Raw genomic sequence first — 16247 nt, forward strand, 5'->3', positions numbered from 1 at the left:
CCTGATCTAGACTAGATGAGAGCCTGGTAAATGGGACAATTTAAAGGTATTTCAGATATCTCATTATGCTGCTTATTCCGCAAATGCTGTATTTTATTGCAAAATTATTCCAGCCCCAGCAGATTCCAGATCCTGTTATAATAAAAAATAAAATAAAATAATGGGCATATTAGATGGTCTCGCTCCCCTGGAGTCTGCCAGATTAGTGCTTGCCTGGGGGGCCCCCACACAGACTGTTTTATACTGAGATGACCCAAAGACATACAAAAAGACACGATCACGATAAATCACATAACCCTTTTCTCTCAGTTCCTCACCTAGCTTACTATTAGATTAAAAGAGCCAAGAGTTCTCAGACATTCTGGTTTACTTTCCACCATTTTTGCTGTTTCCTTTTTTGCACCTTGCTTCCTGCAGACTAGACCAATCAGTTTCACTTTGTTTCTAAAAGTTTTTAGTTTCTCTGATGCTACCAGAGATTCTTGAATCCCACTCTAGGGGTAAACTATTGTTACCAACTAGTGCAGGGGTGGGCAAACTACGGCCCGGGGGCCACACCTTCCGATGTTTTAATCTGGCTTTCGAGCTCCTGCTGTGGCTTTGCATGGCCCTCAGAAACAGCGGCATGTCCCCTGTCTGGCTCCTACACATGGGGCAGCCAGGGAGTTCCGTACGCTGCCGCCACCCTAAGCGCCACTCCCACAGCTCCCATTGGCTAGGAACTGTGGCCAATGGGAGCTGCAGGGGCGGTGCCTGCAGACCAAGCAGCGTGCAGAGACGCCTGGCCGCACCTCCACGTAGGAGCCAGAGTGGGGACATGCTACTGCTTCCAGGAGCTGCTTGAGGTAAGCACCACCCAGAGCCTGCACCCCTGACCCCCTCCCACGCCCCAACCCCAGCCCTGATCCCCCTCCCCTCCTCGAACCCCTCGGTTCCAGCCCGGAGCACCCTCCTGCACCCCCAACCCCTCATCCCCAGCCCCACTCCAGAGCTTGCACCCACAGCTGGAGCCCTCACCCCCCACCCCAACCCCCTGCCCCAGCCCGGAGCACACTCCTGCACCCTGAACTCCCCATTTCTGGCCCCACCCCAGAGCCCTCACCCCCTCTTGCACCCCAGCCCCTAATGTCATGAGCATTCATGGCCCGCCCTACAATTTCCATACCCAGATGTGGCCCTTGGGCCAAAAAGTTTGCCCACCCCTGAACTAGTGGAATTACTCCTTTAGCTCACGGAGGTGAGAAGTTGGTGCTTCCCGCCCATAGGGGTAATGTAAAGGGAAATGGCTCTCTCCTCTGATGATCTAATCTACCTCTTTGTGTGTCTGATCCAGCTCCTAGTGAAGACAGTGGTAAAAGTCCCATTGGTTTCAGGAGAGCAGGATTGGGCTCTAAGTGCTTGAAATCTTTAAATGAACACAGGATGTGATTCAAAGCCTCATCTAAAACATGGCATCACTCGTCGCAGAGCGCTCCTAAAGCAATGCCTGGGCATTGGTTCATCGCTGACTCAAAAGTAGATCTCGTGATCTCCAGTTTGGGAGACATTTGGGTTTTTTTTGGAATCTGGGTTCACTCTGGAACAGAATGAAACCAAATTTGCCAACATTTCTTTGCAAATTAAAAAAATTCATTTCAGAAATACCGAAACAGGGTGTTTCTAAAATGAAATGAGACACTGACGTTGTTGTTGATTACAGAACTGCTATTGAATAAATACTAGCCATGAAAATGAGAAGACAGTCAGTTTCACCGAGCAGCTGCCTGCGCTCCCAGGGTCTGTGGCTTCAGGGCAGCCCTGCCGTACAGACTATCCCTGGGCCAGAGACCCCAGGGCTTCTGGACTCCCAGCCTACCTGGCTCTCTGGGCTGCCCAACTCCTGAGCTGGTGTAACCTTTGGGTGGGCTAGAGTTCACTTCATTGCCCATCTCCAGTGCCTTAAAAAGAACACCCAACTCCCACAGAAAGTAGCTGGAGACCCAGAGTTCAGTCTCTAAGGATTTTCAGCAAGGATTGCACCAGGTCAACCTCCCCACATTCAAGTCCCAACAGGAACTAAAGAAATAAATTTAATTAAATAACTTTATTATTTGTTTCTTTACCATAAGATTTTATAATCTAATGTTTACAGCATGACATGGCTATTTTATAATCCACAGACATTACCTTCACAGGTTTCAGAGTCCCAGCCGTGTTCGTCTGTATCCGTAAAAAGAAAAGGAGGACTTGTGGCACCTTAGAGACTAACCAATTTATTTGAGCATGAGCTTTCGTGAGCTACAGCTCACTTCATCGGATGCATTCAGTATTTTCCACTGAATGCATCCGATGAAGTGAGCTGTAGCTCACGAAAGCTTATGCTCAAATAAATATTAGTCATTACCTTCACAGTTTTACATAAACACAAATTAAAATGAAAATCTGAACAGTTCAATCCCCACAGAAATAGTGAGAAGAAACAAAGTTCCGAAAAGCTTAGGTTTTGATTACCTAAGTCTCCATTAGAGTCTTTGATCACCAAATCTAGACAGTCTGCTGAGTCTAAAAGAACATCTTCCCTCCACTTGCTTGTAGGAATCTTCAGTTAGATCCATGCTCTTCCTCTGCCGAAATCACTGCTAGCCAGTCGGCTGACTGATTAACCAACCACTCAGTTACCTGTCTAGAGTTAAAGAAAACTCTGTTACAAGAAAATACACAACTGAGAATAGCAAACTAGAAATGACTCCTTCCCCATTACTGCATTGAAAGAAAAGTTGGCAACTCAGACGAGTTGAGAGAATGTAACTAGAACAGTTTGGCTAAAATCAAAACATTCAAAACATACAATTAAAATAGAAGTTATTTTCCCTCCCAATTTCCCCTGGCTATAATTAGCATTTCCCAGGCTTCCCTGTTCGAGGGTTCACAATATCACTAACAGGTTTCAGAGTAACAGCCGTGTTAGTCTGTATTCGCAAAAAGAAAAGGAGGACTTGTGGCACCTTAGAGGCTAACCAATTTATTTGAGCATAAGCTTTCGTGAGCTACAGCCGATGAAGTGAGCTGTAGCTCACGAAAGCTTATGCTCAAATAAATTGGTTAGTCTCTAAGGTGCCACAAGTCCTCCTTTTCTTTTTGTGAATATCACTAACCTGCTGCAAAATCCTTCCGAGGCAGGGACAGCAGCCTGCTTCCTGCTCCTGGGCTCAGCTTCTCCCAACTCACCCAGGGCACCTGGCCTTCTGCAAAGCAGCTGCCCTGCCTGCTCGCCCTCCTGGAGTCTGACCCCAGCAACAGGGAACCTATGGGAGCAGACCCAAAACTACCACCCCCAAGTCCAGAAGCTTCAGGATGTGGAGTGCTTAATCTGCCTCGCAACAGCATCCACGGCCGCCGCCTTCGCCCCCAAGCTCAGCCGGAGCCTGGTGAGTCCAGACCCGCACCACGGCCCCGGGATTCATTCCCAGGGCCCAGAACCTCTTCGCCAAGACCTACCCCGAGATCTGCAAGGAGTGACTTTGCCAGGCAGCAGCTGAGAGCCGCAGGCAAGGAGCAGGAGCTGCAGAACGCAGGGTGGCTGCCCCAGGGCACCAAGGGCAAACTCCTCACCACCAAGTACAGGACTCCGGTCCCGGCAGGCCTGGCAGCAGCTGCCCCGTATGTATCGCCCTTCGCCTTCCAACCGCAGGGCTCCCCCTACTCCATGGAGGACAACAACCCCCACAAGTGCTTCATCTCGGGTTTCACCGGCTTTGTGCCCCGTGCCCGCTTCCTGATTGGGGCAGGCTACCCGCTGACTCCCCACCACGCCCTGGTGGAGTTTGGCCAGAACAGAGGGAGCCAGCCTGAGGTCGGGAAAGGCAGCACGGTCCTTCCTCCGCTGCTGAAGTCGTACTCCACAGACATGGGGCCGCTGCCCCACTACGCAGGCTACGTCCCAGGCTACAAGTTCCAGTTTGGCCACACCTATGGGCAGCTTACCCACAACGCCCTGGGGCTGAGCACCATGGAGAAGCAGATGGCTGACTAGCAGCCTGGGCTGGACCGGTTCCTTCCCAGAGCTGTTTGGAGCCTGCCCCGCGGTGTGCACGAGCAATAAAGAGAAGGAGCCACAAAAAACAACAACAACAACAAAAACCAGTGACCAGACACAACTCACTCCTACCTGCCCCCAATGGGTCTCTTCAAGAGATATCTCCCTATTAGGCACATGAGTAACACTGGCAGAGAGTCTGGAAGCCCTGGGTTCCCTGGCGGTTGGTGGGACTGCCTTGGGGCCACAGACCCTGGGAGCCAGGCTCCCAGCTCCATGGAAAGGAATTGGAAGCTCTGAGCCCCTGCTTGAGCCAGGGCACTCAGGGTTTCTTGGCTGCCACTCCACAGCGGGGAGCCTGGCTGAGCTAGGAGCCTAGCCAGCTTGGAGAGCCCTAGCTCCAACCGAGCTCTGGGGGCTGGCAAGCTCCCTGCTGCAGATCAGGGAATGTAACAGCTGTGAGAACTCCTCCTCCAGCCAGGCTCTCCGCTGTGGGGCTGTCCACCCTGCAACACCAGCAGTTTTCCATGGAAACCTGCCTATGTTTTGTTGAATCTGCAACACTTTGAATAAAACATTTTGCTCCAGCAAATTGGCATTTTCCAACTAAACTAAGTTTCCCACTCACCGTACTTGGAAGCCCTGTCAATCCTAGACACATTAATTACTAGTGTTACAGCAATTGCTATCAATGGGTCAGCTGCACGGGCAGCAGCAACAGCATGAGCACTAGAGCAGACAGGCTGTCTTAACCACTGTGTCTGGAAAACCATCTCTGAGCGATTTTCCATGACCTGGTGGTAATAACTCCTTTGAGCCCTGCCTGCGTTCGTGCCTTAGTACCTGTTGCTGCTGGACCATTCGTCATAGTGTAGAAACACCGAGGTGGATGTCACGTTCACGAGGGGTGTTCTGGTGCAGTTTATTCCTGGCCTGCTCCTCACAGGAGTCTCAAATCTCTTCACAGTTGCACAGAAATGATGGACTGAGAAGTAGCTTGTGTATCGGTTGGGAGTTCTTACTGTGCGAAGCAGCTGCCAGGATGCGAGGTTCTAACGTAACACAGCAAGGCAATATGGACTAGTGTGGAGAAAGCGCTACATCGGCGACCGTTCCGACGAGGGTCCTTTGACTCAACCGTTGATGGATACTCCGGAACCCCACCCCGAAACCCGACTATTTGTGAGGAAGACCGACGAGCGTGAAGGCCTCTCGTTGTCCGCCCCTATGGAGGAAGGCGACCACGGCTCGGGGGAGTCACCGGTGGACAAGGTGAATGGAAAAGACGTCGCTCAGATAAATGAAAGATTAAGAAGGGACGGTCGAGGATGGGGTGTAGTGGGGTTAGGAACCGACTCGGGGTTGCGTAAATCTAAAAACAAGCAGTGGGGGGGCTTACACTGTTTATTTTCTGAAAAATTTCTCAACAGCTCGACAATGCCTTTCTAGAGGCCTTTGAGACTTTACACATAAGGAGCCCTGTGGGAGTAAATATGTCATGCATCAGCTGTTTTTGCTCATGTCTGAGACACAGATCTCAAGAGGAAAATCCAGAAAAGGACAAAATGGAAGAATGAACCAGCTCAGACTCCCTAATGGTAGGGGTCATGGCATCAATTTTCACAGGCGGCTGTAAAAGGTCGTGTTAAACCAGGCGAGTAATAAAATTTGTCAGTATGAATGTGTCCCCTCCATACTCGTGTTCGTAAAAGACGGTACCAGTAACAGTCATGTCTACGCAGATGGTTCTGTTAAAGAAAATATATTACACTCCTGGGGAAGTTGGGAGTTTCAGCGGGGTGAACCCTCTTTTTCAAGTGGCCAAAAAGCATAGTAAAACTTTAAACAGAAGACAGGTAATAGCTTGGCCTTCAGACCAGGATGCTTACACTTTACCATCTTTCTCACCCACACCTATGTATTTACTTAAAACACAAAACCTCATAAAATAACCAAACCAATATGCAAAATATATTTACTGGGCTTCATCCATCCACCAGCCGTTGATGCTGGTCAGTTTTCCTTTTCAGTTGTCTCTTTCCCTTTTCTTTTGAGTTTGTTTACCCTCTGGTGTAAGGATCTCTCCTGCCATACTGTGAAGCAGACAACATTATTATTATGAAACGGTCTTGTAAACTTAAGGAAATGAAATACTCATTAGGGTGTTTTTCTATTTAAAAAGTCATAGCTTTAAAACAAAATAATCCATTTTAAGCTGTACAACAAACAGAGGTTTTGAGTTTATTTCTAACACTTTAAAAAAAACACCACCACGAACATTTTTAAAAACACATCTCATTTTGAAGAATAAAACCAAACTGCTTTAAAATCAACTTTTAAAATCCCTTTTAAAAACACATTTTGCACAGAAACTCCCTGTTAGTTTGAAACTCACCAAACCAAGCTTTTGACACGGTCTCCCACAGTATTCTTGTCAGCAAGTTAAGGAAGTACTGGCTGGATGAATGCACTATAAGGTGGGTAGAAAGCTGGCTAGATTGTCAGGCTCAACGGGTAGTGATCAATGGCTCCATATCTAGTTGGCAGCCGGTATCAAGTGGAGTACCCCAAGGGTCGGTCCTGGGGCCAGTTTTGTTCTTTTTGTTCGTTTTTGTTCTTTTTGTTCAGTTTTGTTCGTTTTTGTTCTTTTTGTTCAGTTTTGTTCGTTTTTGTTCACAGTTTTGCACTTGTGGGGGTTGTTGTCCTCCATGGAGTAGGGGGAGCCCTGCGGTTGGAAGGCGAAGGGCGATACATACGGGGCAGCTGCTGCCAGGCCTGCCGGGACCGGAGTCCTGTACTTGGTGATGAGGAGTTTGCCCTTGGTGCCCTGGGGCAGCCACCCTGCGTTCTGCAGCTCCTGCTCCTTGCCTGCGGCTCTCAGCTGCTGCCTGGCAAAGTCACTCCTTGCAGATCTCGGGGTAGGTCTTGGCGAAGAGGTTCTGGGCCCTGGGAATGAATCCCGGGGCCGTGGTGCGGGTCCGGACTCACCAGGCTCCGGCTGAGCTTGGGGGCGAAGGCGGCGGCCGTGGATGCTGTTGCGAGGCAGATTAAGCACTCCACATCCTGAAGCTTCTGGACTTGGGGGTGGTAGTTTTGGGTCTGCTCCCATAGGTTCCCATAGGATTTGATAGCTGCTTTCAAGTACCTGAAAGGGGTTTCCAAAGAGGATGGCTCTAGACTGTTCTCAATGGTAGCAGATGACAGAACGAGGAGTAATGGTCTCAAGTTGCAGTGGGGGAGGTTTAGATTGGATATTAGGAAAAACTTTTTCACTAAGAGGGTGGTGAAACACTGGAATGCGTTACCTAGGGAGGTGGTAGAATCTCCTTCCTTAGAGGTTTTTAAGGTCAGGCTTGACAAAGCCCTGGCTGGGATGATTTAACTGGGAATTGGTCCTGCTTTGAGCAGGGGGTTGGACTAGATGACCTTCTGGGGTCCCTTCCAACCCTGATATTCTGTGATTCTAATACTTTGCAGCCATATACTTTTTTTAAAAAAACACACCTATGTTACACACACACACACCAGCAGTTTAAAACACCAAACCAACAGTTTGCAACAAAATATTTTTAAACACCCACATTTATCTCTAGCTTAGGCCCCTGAGTTGCTAACAATTTAAACATTAAAGCCAACTCTTTTAAGAAGACAAACAACCCCATTTAAAAAAACAAACAAAAAACCTCTCATTTTTTGCATAATAAAAACCAAACTGCTTTGAAAAACCAACTTTTAAAAACCATTTTGCACAGAAACCCCTGTTAGTTTGAAACACACCATACCATCAGTTTGCAGCCATAAAACCCCAGCAGTTTAAAACCAACGGCTTGCAACAAAATACTTTTCAATACACTCACATGCATTTAAAAGCCAATTGCAGAAAGTTACCTTCTACCACAGGATAAAGGGTTGCTGGCACATAGTTGTTCTGTTCCCCCCCATGTATGTTTGGGCCTTTGGGTTAAAGAACAAGCAAACATTTTAGTTACTATTACCCCAAATACATATGCAACCTGTGTAATACCAGAAGGTTTTTTTTGTTTTGTTTTTTGGTAATTTAACAGTATTAAGCATAACTATAATTCAAAATGTTTTTCACCTTGGCCTGATGGTGAAATGCAGCTTAAAGTTACAGGTTCCATGCTAAACAGATCACACTGCAATAACGATAGGTACCATTATTTAATAAGGACAGCATGGCCAAAGAGTGACATTATATAATATATATTTTCAGAGTTAAAAACAGGGAGCATACCTCTTCTTGCAGTCCAGCAGCAATTCAATTCATGATAGTTTCTGTTGAAAGAGGATAGTCTCCAAAAAATGGAGGTTTTTATACCATCCTAGCTCTTTGTTTCAAACAGACTTCAAAAGTCTGTAGTTAGCAGGTTGATTCGATCACCACAACTCCGAATTAATAGATACTTAAGGACTGTAGGTCCCTCTCCCTAACATTCCTTTTTGTGGTCTGGGCTGGGGGAATTAAGTTGTATGCACAACTGGGCTGCTTTTGGCTAATTTTTTTTCTTTTTGTTAAAATACATTTTTCTGTAGGGCCTTCTTACAGCATTAAACAGTAAATCACCATACACAAGAATCCTTAACGTTACTGTACCCATTCCTAAGTGTGGGGCCCCTTGCAGCTATCAATGAATGTCTTGGGGCTTGTTTGTTTTTTAAACATGTTTCTTTCATGCTTAAAGTTTGGGGACTGTTTTTGAAATAAAATGGATGTATCACAACCATAGTAAGCACCCTACAAATACCCATAGCTTTTAAATGTTTGATTGTCTTCAGAGCAAATGCTTGTTCTGAAGTATGGTGGAGGTTTGTGAACTCTTGAAACATTTCAGTTTTGGGTTAGACCCTCGTTTCTTTTTGTAAATATATTATTTTAATGACTTTTTGTTGCTAGAAAGAGTGACCCATAGCGTTCAACCTACTCCTGGGTTATATTTAAATGGTCCAATAGCGTCTGTGGACTCCTGAGGTTTTATTTCATTTCATATTAATCAGAGCTCATCATCCTGGATTATCTGGATTAAGTTTAGAAGTGTGAGCAACAAGGGTGATGTCGTGGTGGGAGTCTGCTATAGACCACCGGACCAGGGGGATGAGGTGGACAAGGCTTTCTTCGGCAACTCACAGAAGTTACTAGATTGCAGGCCCTGGTTCTCATGGGAGACTTCAATCACCCTGATATCTGTTGGGAGAGCAATACAGCGGTGCACAGACAATCCAGGAAGTTTATGGAAAGTGTAGGGGACAATTTCCTGGTGCAAGTGCTGGAAGAACCAACTAGGGGCAGAGCTCTTCTTGACCTGCTGCTCACAAACCAGGAAGAATTAGTAGGGGAAGCAAAAGTGGATGGGAACCTGGGAGGCAGTGACCATGAGATGGTCAAGTTCAGGATCCTGACACAGGGAAGAAAGGAGAGCAGCAGAATACGGACCCTGGACTTCAGAAAAGCAGACTTTGACTCCCTCATCCGAGAGTGCTAAAGGAGTTGGCAGATGTGATTGCAGAGCCATTGGCCATTATCTTTGAAAACTCATGGCGATCGGGGGAAGTCCCGGACGACTGGAAAAAGGCTAATGTAGTGCCCATCTTTAAAAAAGGGAAGGAGGAGGATCCTGGGAACTACAGACCAGTCAACCTCACCTCAGTCCCTGGAAAAACCATGGAGCAGGTCCTCAAGGAATCAATTCTGAAGCACTTGGAGGAGAGGAAAGTGATCAGGAACAGTCAGCATGGATTCACCAAGGGCAAGTCATGCCTGACTAATCTAATTGCCTTCTATGACGAGATAACTGGCTCTGTGGATGAGGGAAAAGTGGTGGACGTCTTGTTCCTAAGCTTTTGACACAGTCTCCCACACTATTCTTGCGAGCAAGTTAAACAAGTATGGGCTGGATGAATGCACTATAAGGTGGGTAGAAAGCTGGCTAGATTGTCGGGCTCAACGGGTAGTGATCAATGGCTCCATGTCTAGTTGGCAGCCGGGATCAAGTGGAGTGCCCCAAGGGTCAGTCCTCGGGCCGGTTTTGTTCAATATCTTCATAAATGATCTGGAGGACGGCATGGACTGCACCCTCAGCAAGTTTGCAGATGACACTAAACTGGGAGGAGAGGTAGATACGCTGGAGGGTAGGGATAGGATACAGAGGGCCCTAGACAAATTAGAGGATTGGGCCAAAAGAAATCTGATGAGGTTCAACAAGGACAAGTACAGAGTCCTGCACTTAGGACAGAAGAATCCAATGCACCGCTGCAGACTAGGGACCGAGTGGCTGGGCAGCAGTTCTGCAGAAAAGGACCTAGGGGTTACAGGGGACGAAAAGCTGGATATGAATCAACAGTGTGCCCTTGTTGCCAAGAAGGCCAATGGCATTTTCGGATGTATAAGTAGGGGCATTGCCGGCAGATCGAGGGACGTGATTGTTCCCCTCTATTCGACATTGGTGAGGCCTCATCTGGAGTACTGTGTCCAGTTTTGGGCCCCACACTACAAGAAGGATGTGGAAAAATGGGAAAGAGTCCAGCGGAGGGCAACAAAAATGATTAGGGGACTGGAACACGAGTTATGAGGAGAGGCTGAGGGAACTGGGGATGTTTAGTCTGCAGAAGAGAAGAATGAGGGGGGATTTGATAGCTGCTTTCAACTACCTGAAAGGGGGTTCCAAAGAGGATGGCTCTAGACTGTTCTCAGTGGTAGCAGATGACAGAACAAGGAGTAATGGTCTCAAGTTGCAGTGGGGGAGATTTTGGTTGGATATTAGGAAAAACTTTTTCACTAGGAGGGTGGTGAAACACTGGAATGCGTTACCTAGGGAGGTGGTGGAATCTCCTTCCTTAGATATTTTTAAGGTCAGGCTTGACAAAGCCCTGGCTGGGATGATTTAATTGGGGATCGGTCCTACTTTGAGCAGGGGGTTGGACTAGATGACCTCCTGAGGTCCTTTCCAACCCTGATATTCTATGACTCTATGATTCTATGAACTGAAAAGGAATTCACCAGCCTCAATGGCTGATGGAAGGATGAAGCCCAGTAAATATATTTTGCATATTGGTTTGGTTATTTTATGAGGTTTTGTGTTTTAAGTAACTACATGACAGGGATTGGTCCTGCTTTGAGCAGGGGGTTTGACTAGATGACCTCCTGAGGTCCCTTCCAACCCTGATATTCTATGATTCTATGATACATAGGTGTGGATGAGAAAGATGGTAAAGTGTAAGAATCCTGGTCTGAAGGCCAAACTATTACCTGTCTTCTGTTTAAAGTTTTACTATGCTTTTTGGCCACTTGAAAAAGAGGGTTCACCCCGCCGAAACTCCCAACTTCCCTGGGAGTGCAATATATTTTCTTTAACAGAACCATCTGCGTAGACATGACTGTTACTGGTACCGTCTTTTACTAACATGAGTATGGAGGGACACATGCATATTGACAAATTTAAACAAGTTTTATTACTCGCCTGGTTTAACACGACCTTTTACAGCCGCCTGTGAAAATTGATGCCATGACCCCTACCATTAGGGAGTCTGAGCTGGTTCATTCTTCCATTTTGTCCTTTTCTGGATTTTCCTCTTGAGATCTGTGTCTCAGACATGAGCAAAAACAGCTGATGCATGATATATTTACTTCCACAGGGCTTCCAATGTGTAAAGTCTTAAAGGCCTCTAGAAAGGCATTGTCGAGCTGTTGAGAGATTTTCAAAAAATAAACAATGTAAGCCCCCCCACTGCTTGTTTTTAGATTTATGCAACCCCGTGTCGGTTCCTAACCCCACTACACCCCATCCTCGACCTTCCCTTCTTAATCATTCATTTACCTGAGCAACATCTTTTCCATTCACCTTGTCCCCGGTGACTCACTCCCTGGCAGTGTTGCAGCCAGACAGGGGTTGGCCACCCCTGGGTCACTTCCCAGGTCCCTCTCAGGGTGTACTTGGCTCTGCAGAGGATCATCCTGGTCATTGGGGAAGAAGGCCTCTGTCAGCGCTTGCAGCTTCTCCCCGCTTGGGTCTGTAAATGGCCTTGGCCAGTCCTGGGCTCCCTAGGGGTCTGCAGCAGCCTCCCGGCTCAGGAGCTCACAGGAGGCATCTCTGTCCCTTTCTGCAGCTTCCCATTGTCTCCCCTCTGCTTCTTCTGGCTTGTGTGGGGTTATTTTCATGCTTGTCTGCTGCCTAGCTACAGGGAAACTGCGCAGCTGCATGGTCTAGTGGTTGACACTCAGGAGCAGGGAGTTGAGACTTTGGGGTTCTGTTCCCAGCTCTGCTGTTGTGTGACCTGGGGGAGTCCCTGGCCTCCTTGGTTTCCCTGCGAGTTAGTGGGTGATAATGATCCAGACCTGCTTTTGAACTCTGTGGATGAAAGACCTTTTATAGGGATCAATATAACTGGAGCTTCAGCCACCAGGTGCCTGGGATTTCTTCTCCCTCCTCTTCCTCACACTGTGCTTCCTCATCCCTTGCCAGCTCCATGGCCAGAAAGAGCCCCTGCCCCTCACCCCCATGCATAGCACCTGCTGGCTCTGCCAAGCTCTCTCCCACCATCACTGCCAGCCAGGACTCTGGGGGGGACAAGGCTGTGGTGCTGGCCACAGGGATTGACCAGTACCTACAGGAGCTCTTCCACCACCTGACTTTCAACTGCCAGGACCTCCTGCCTGGATTGGGCTTCCGGCTCCTGTGCTCTGTGCTGGGGCTGGCAGGCAGAGCTGCATCCCCGAGGAGCTGGTGTCCCATACCTTCCACATGCTGTTCTGTGCGACTACTTCTGCCTCAGGCCCCAGCTGGGTGGCTGCCGGTCTGGGTGGAAACGGAGCACATGGGGAAGCCGATCTGGCTGCAGGCATGCTGGGAGAAGGGCATCTCCTTTGACCTCCCAGGGAGTGGAGCGGAGCCTAGTAGAACCCACATATCCTGCAGGAGACCTGGCTCCATCCTCAAGTAGGAGGATCCGCACAGCTGTGCCAGGGATGGCCCAGAGTGCACGGGTAAGGGGCTGGGAAGGGGAGGGAGCCCAGGGAGACGGTGGCTGGGGTGGGAGCACAGCAGGTGGTTGAGAGAAGGGTTCCATGGGCTCCTTTCTTCTCCTCCCCCAATCCCCGTTCTCTGGCTTTGGCCAGGATTCGCTTCTGACCCCTCCCCCACCCCAGGGTTAGAGACCTAAAAGAAACCACAATACACATATGGGGTGGGCCAGGGCACCCCAATTCTCCCATCCCTTAACTGACAAAGAAGACTTACCTATCCTGGGAACCCCCACTCCTTTATCTAGGCTCCAACAAGCACCTCTGTAGATGCTGCCCAGAGACAGAATATCTAATTCCCCACCTGGGTACAATTGCCAGTGTGCGCTCCCCCTCCATCTGTGCCAAACTGCACCTTCATAGGGGGAGGGGGGCATGCTGGGACACTCTGGGAATGAGGTTTGAAAGAGACTATTCTGCATGAAAACGTCACTATCTCTCGAAGCCTCAGTTCCATTCAGGCAGCCAGGAAGGAGTAAGAGTCTGTTTCATAAGCCTGGAATTCCAGAAGTTAGCTGGTTTTTTGGCTGTTCACTTCCTCCTTGTTGGGAAAGGTACAGTCCAGTTGTTTACCGCTGCTTTTCACTGCATTTGTATGCAACAAAAACTCCCTTTGTGTTTATATACAAATCAAAGGGTATAGTGTATTATTTATTGTTTGAAAACATTATTTTCTATGCTCAGTTTTAAAACGTTTTTGGAAGAAACCCAGAGGAATACTGCATTGAGGCCGATTAAACAAATATTAGACTGGATAGGCTAATATGTATGTGTTATCACTGCCCTCTCCTGGAATAGACCAGGACTGCTGAGTTGTAAACCACAGGACCTGCAAACCCACTAGCTAACAGGGGTTCTCCTTTTGCTCAAGTGGTAGGGGCCTGTGTTTTTGGAGCAAGAGGATCAGGATTTATTCTTGCTATCCTTGTCAATGCTAAGTGACCACACCTAGTACAGCATAAATGACAACCGCCAGGCGCTCAGATACTGCAGCAAAGGTGCTCAGCAGGAGTTACCTGCTTGTACCTGGATAGACAGAACCCTAAAGTCTTAAGGGACCAGCATTTTGTTACAACAGATTGAAAACTCAAATGCAGTTTTGAAACATTATGGTCAGAAAAATAAAGATATTTGAGAGATCTGGGTGAGGGAAGGAACTAAGAATTAAAATTCCAGTAAGAAACTTGAAACAGCTGACCTAAAGCTAAACCCAACAGAAGCCCAGGTTAAAACAGTTCTGACTTTCATATAGTGTGATGGACAATAGCCACCTTTTATTGATGAGTGCAACAGAAGGGAAGACAAAGAACTGTTGTCATCCAGGAATCTCAAAGGCATCGCATCCATATTGCCTTGTTGAGTTACGTTAGAACCTCGCATCCTGGCAGCTGCTTCGCACAGTAAGAACTCCCAACAGATACACAAGCTACTTCTCAGTCCATCATTTCTATGCAACTGGGGAGAGATTTGAGACTCCTGTGAGGAGCAGGCCAGGAATAAACTGCACCAGAACATTCCTCGTGAACATGACATCCACCTAGGTGTTTCTACACTATGACGAATGGTCCAGCAGCAACAGGTACTAAGGCACTAAGGCAGGCAGGGCTCAAAGGAGTTATTACCACCATGTCATGGAAAATTGCTCAGAGATGGTTTTCCAGATACAGTGGTTAAGACAGTGTCATAATCATATAGTTAAGGGTAGCATAAAATCCCTCCTTTACCTGTAAAGGGTTAAGAAGCTCAAATAACCTGGTTGGCACCTGACCAAAAGGACCAATACGGGGAGAAGATACTTTCAAATCTGTGGGGGAAGGTTCTTGCTTTGTGCTCTTTGTGGTTCTCTCTGGGACAGCGAGGAACCAGGGCAGGGAAAACAGATCTCCTGAATCCATACCTGAACTAAGCATCTAAGATTACAAATTGTAAGTAATAGGAAGGAAATGCGTTAGATTATCTTTTGTTTTAGCTTGTGAATTTTCCCCAGGCTAAGAGGGAGGTTTATTCCTGTTGGGTTTTTTTTTTTGTAACTTTAAAGTTTTGCCTAGAGGGGAATCCTCTGTGTTTTGAATCTGATTACACTGTAAAATTACATTCCATCCTGATTGTACAGAGGTGCTTCTTTTATTTTTTCTTTATAATAAAGTTCAGTTTTTAAGAATCTGATTGGTTTTTAATGTCCTAAAACCCCAACGAGCTGGTCTGTGCTCACCTTGTTAACCTATTTGGTTGGTATATTATTCTCAAGCCTCCCCAAGAAAGGGGGTGAAGGGGCTTGGGGGGATATTTTGGGGAACAGGAACTCCAAGTTGTTCTTTTCCTGAATCTTTGTCTAACTCACTTGGTGGTGGCAGAAGTACCCATCCAAGGACAAGGAAGGATTTGTGCCTTGGGGAAGTTTTTAACTTAAGCTGGTAAAAATAAGCTTAGGGGGTCTTTCATGCGGGTCCCTACATCTGTACCCTGACATGGTGGCAGAGCAGTGGGATGATTTTGAACCAGAAGCACAAACCTCAGGATATTAAAAAAACTTTTTCCCCCCTTTCTTTTGGCTGCTTGGAAAGCAGGGAGGGGTTTTTTTTAGAGGACACTTTTTTTGTTCCCCCAGCCCCTGCTTAGTTCAGCCCCAGCCCCGATCTGCCCAGCTCCCACCCAGTCCCCATCACTCCAGCCTCATCTCTGCTCCTCCTGGGCCTCTTCAGCCCCATTCCCTCAAAGTGGTGGTGGAGAGCGGGGCGGAGAAGCGCTGTCCCATCCCCGTTGCTCACAGGAGGGGGAGGGAGTGGAGCCCTCTGGGCTGCTGGGCTCTGTGGTCCCTCCCCCCCATCCCCTCCCGTGAGAGCGGCTTTGGGTTGCTGAGGGGCTGGGGTGGGAGAGCTCTGATTGGCTGCTCTATCCCACGAGGCGGGCAGTTAGGGCAGGCAGCCAGTCAGAGGGCTCACATTTTCTGACAGGCTGGAGCTTCTGGCCCCGCATCAAAATCTCATCATTTGGCAACCAGGCCCCATGATATTCTGCTGCTGTCATGGGGGATCCTGGGGTGGAAAAGGTTGAGAACCCACTGCTCCGGCTGGTCCCTGGGGAACTAAGGGTTAACCTCAGCTCCGACTCCCTCCGCCCCCAGCACAGGAGCTGGGCTGGCACTGATCTATTTTAAGCTTTTCTCCTGCTGCCCATCACCATAGCACCTGGGCACCC

The 16247-nt window shown here is 47.9% G+C and overlaps 1 pseudogene; it reads left to right on the plus strand.

Moving 5' to 3' along the window:
* The first annotated feature begins 1282 nt into the window (after window positions 1-1282).
* On the plus strand, window positions 1283-4012 carry LOC140901498 (ciliary microtubule inner protein 2B-like; annotated as a pseudogene).
* The last annotated feature ends 12235 nt before the right edge of the window (window positions 4013-16247 follow it).

The sequence above is a fragment of the Lepidochelys kempii genome, chromosome 21 (genome assembly GCF_965140265.1).
Source record: "Lepidochelys kempii isolate rLepKem1 chromosome 21, rLepKem1.hap2, whole genome shotgun sequence".
NCBI lineage: Eukaryota > Metazoa > Chordata > Testudines > Cheloniidae > Lepidochelys > Lepidochelys kempii.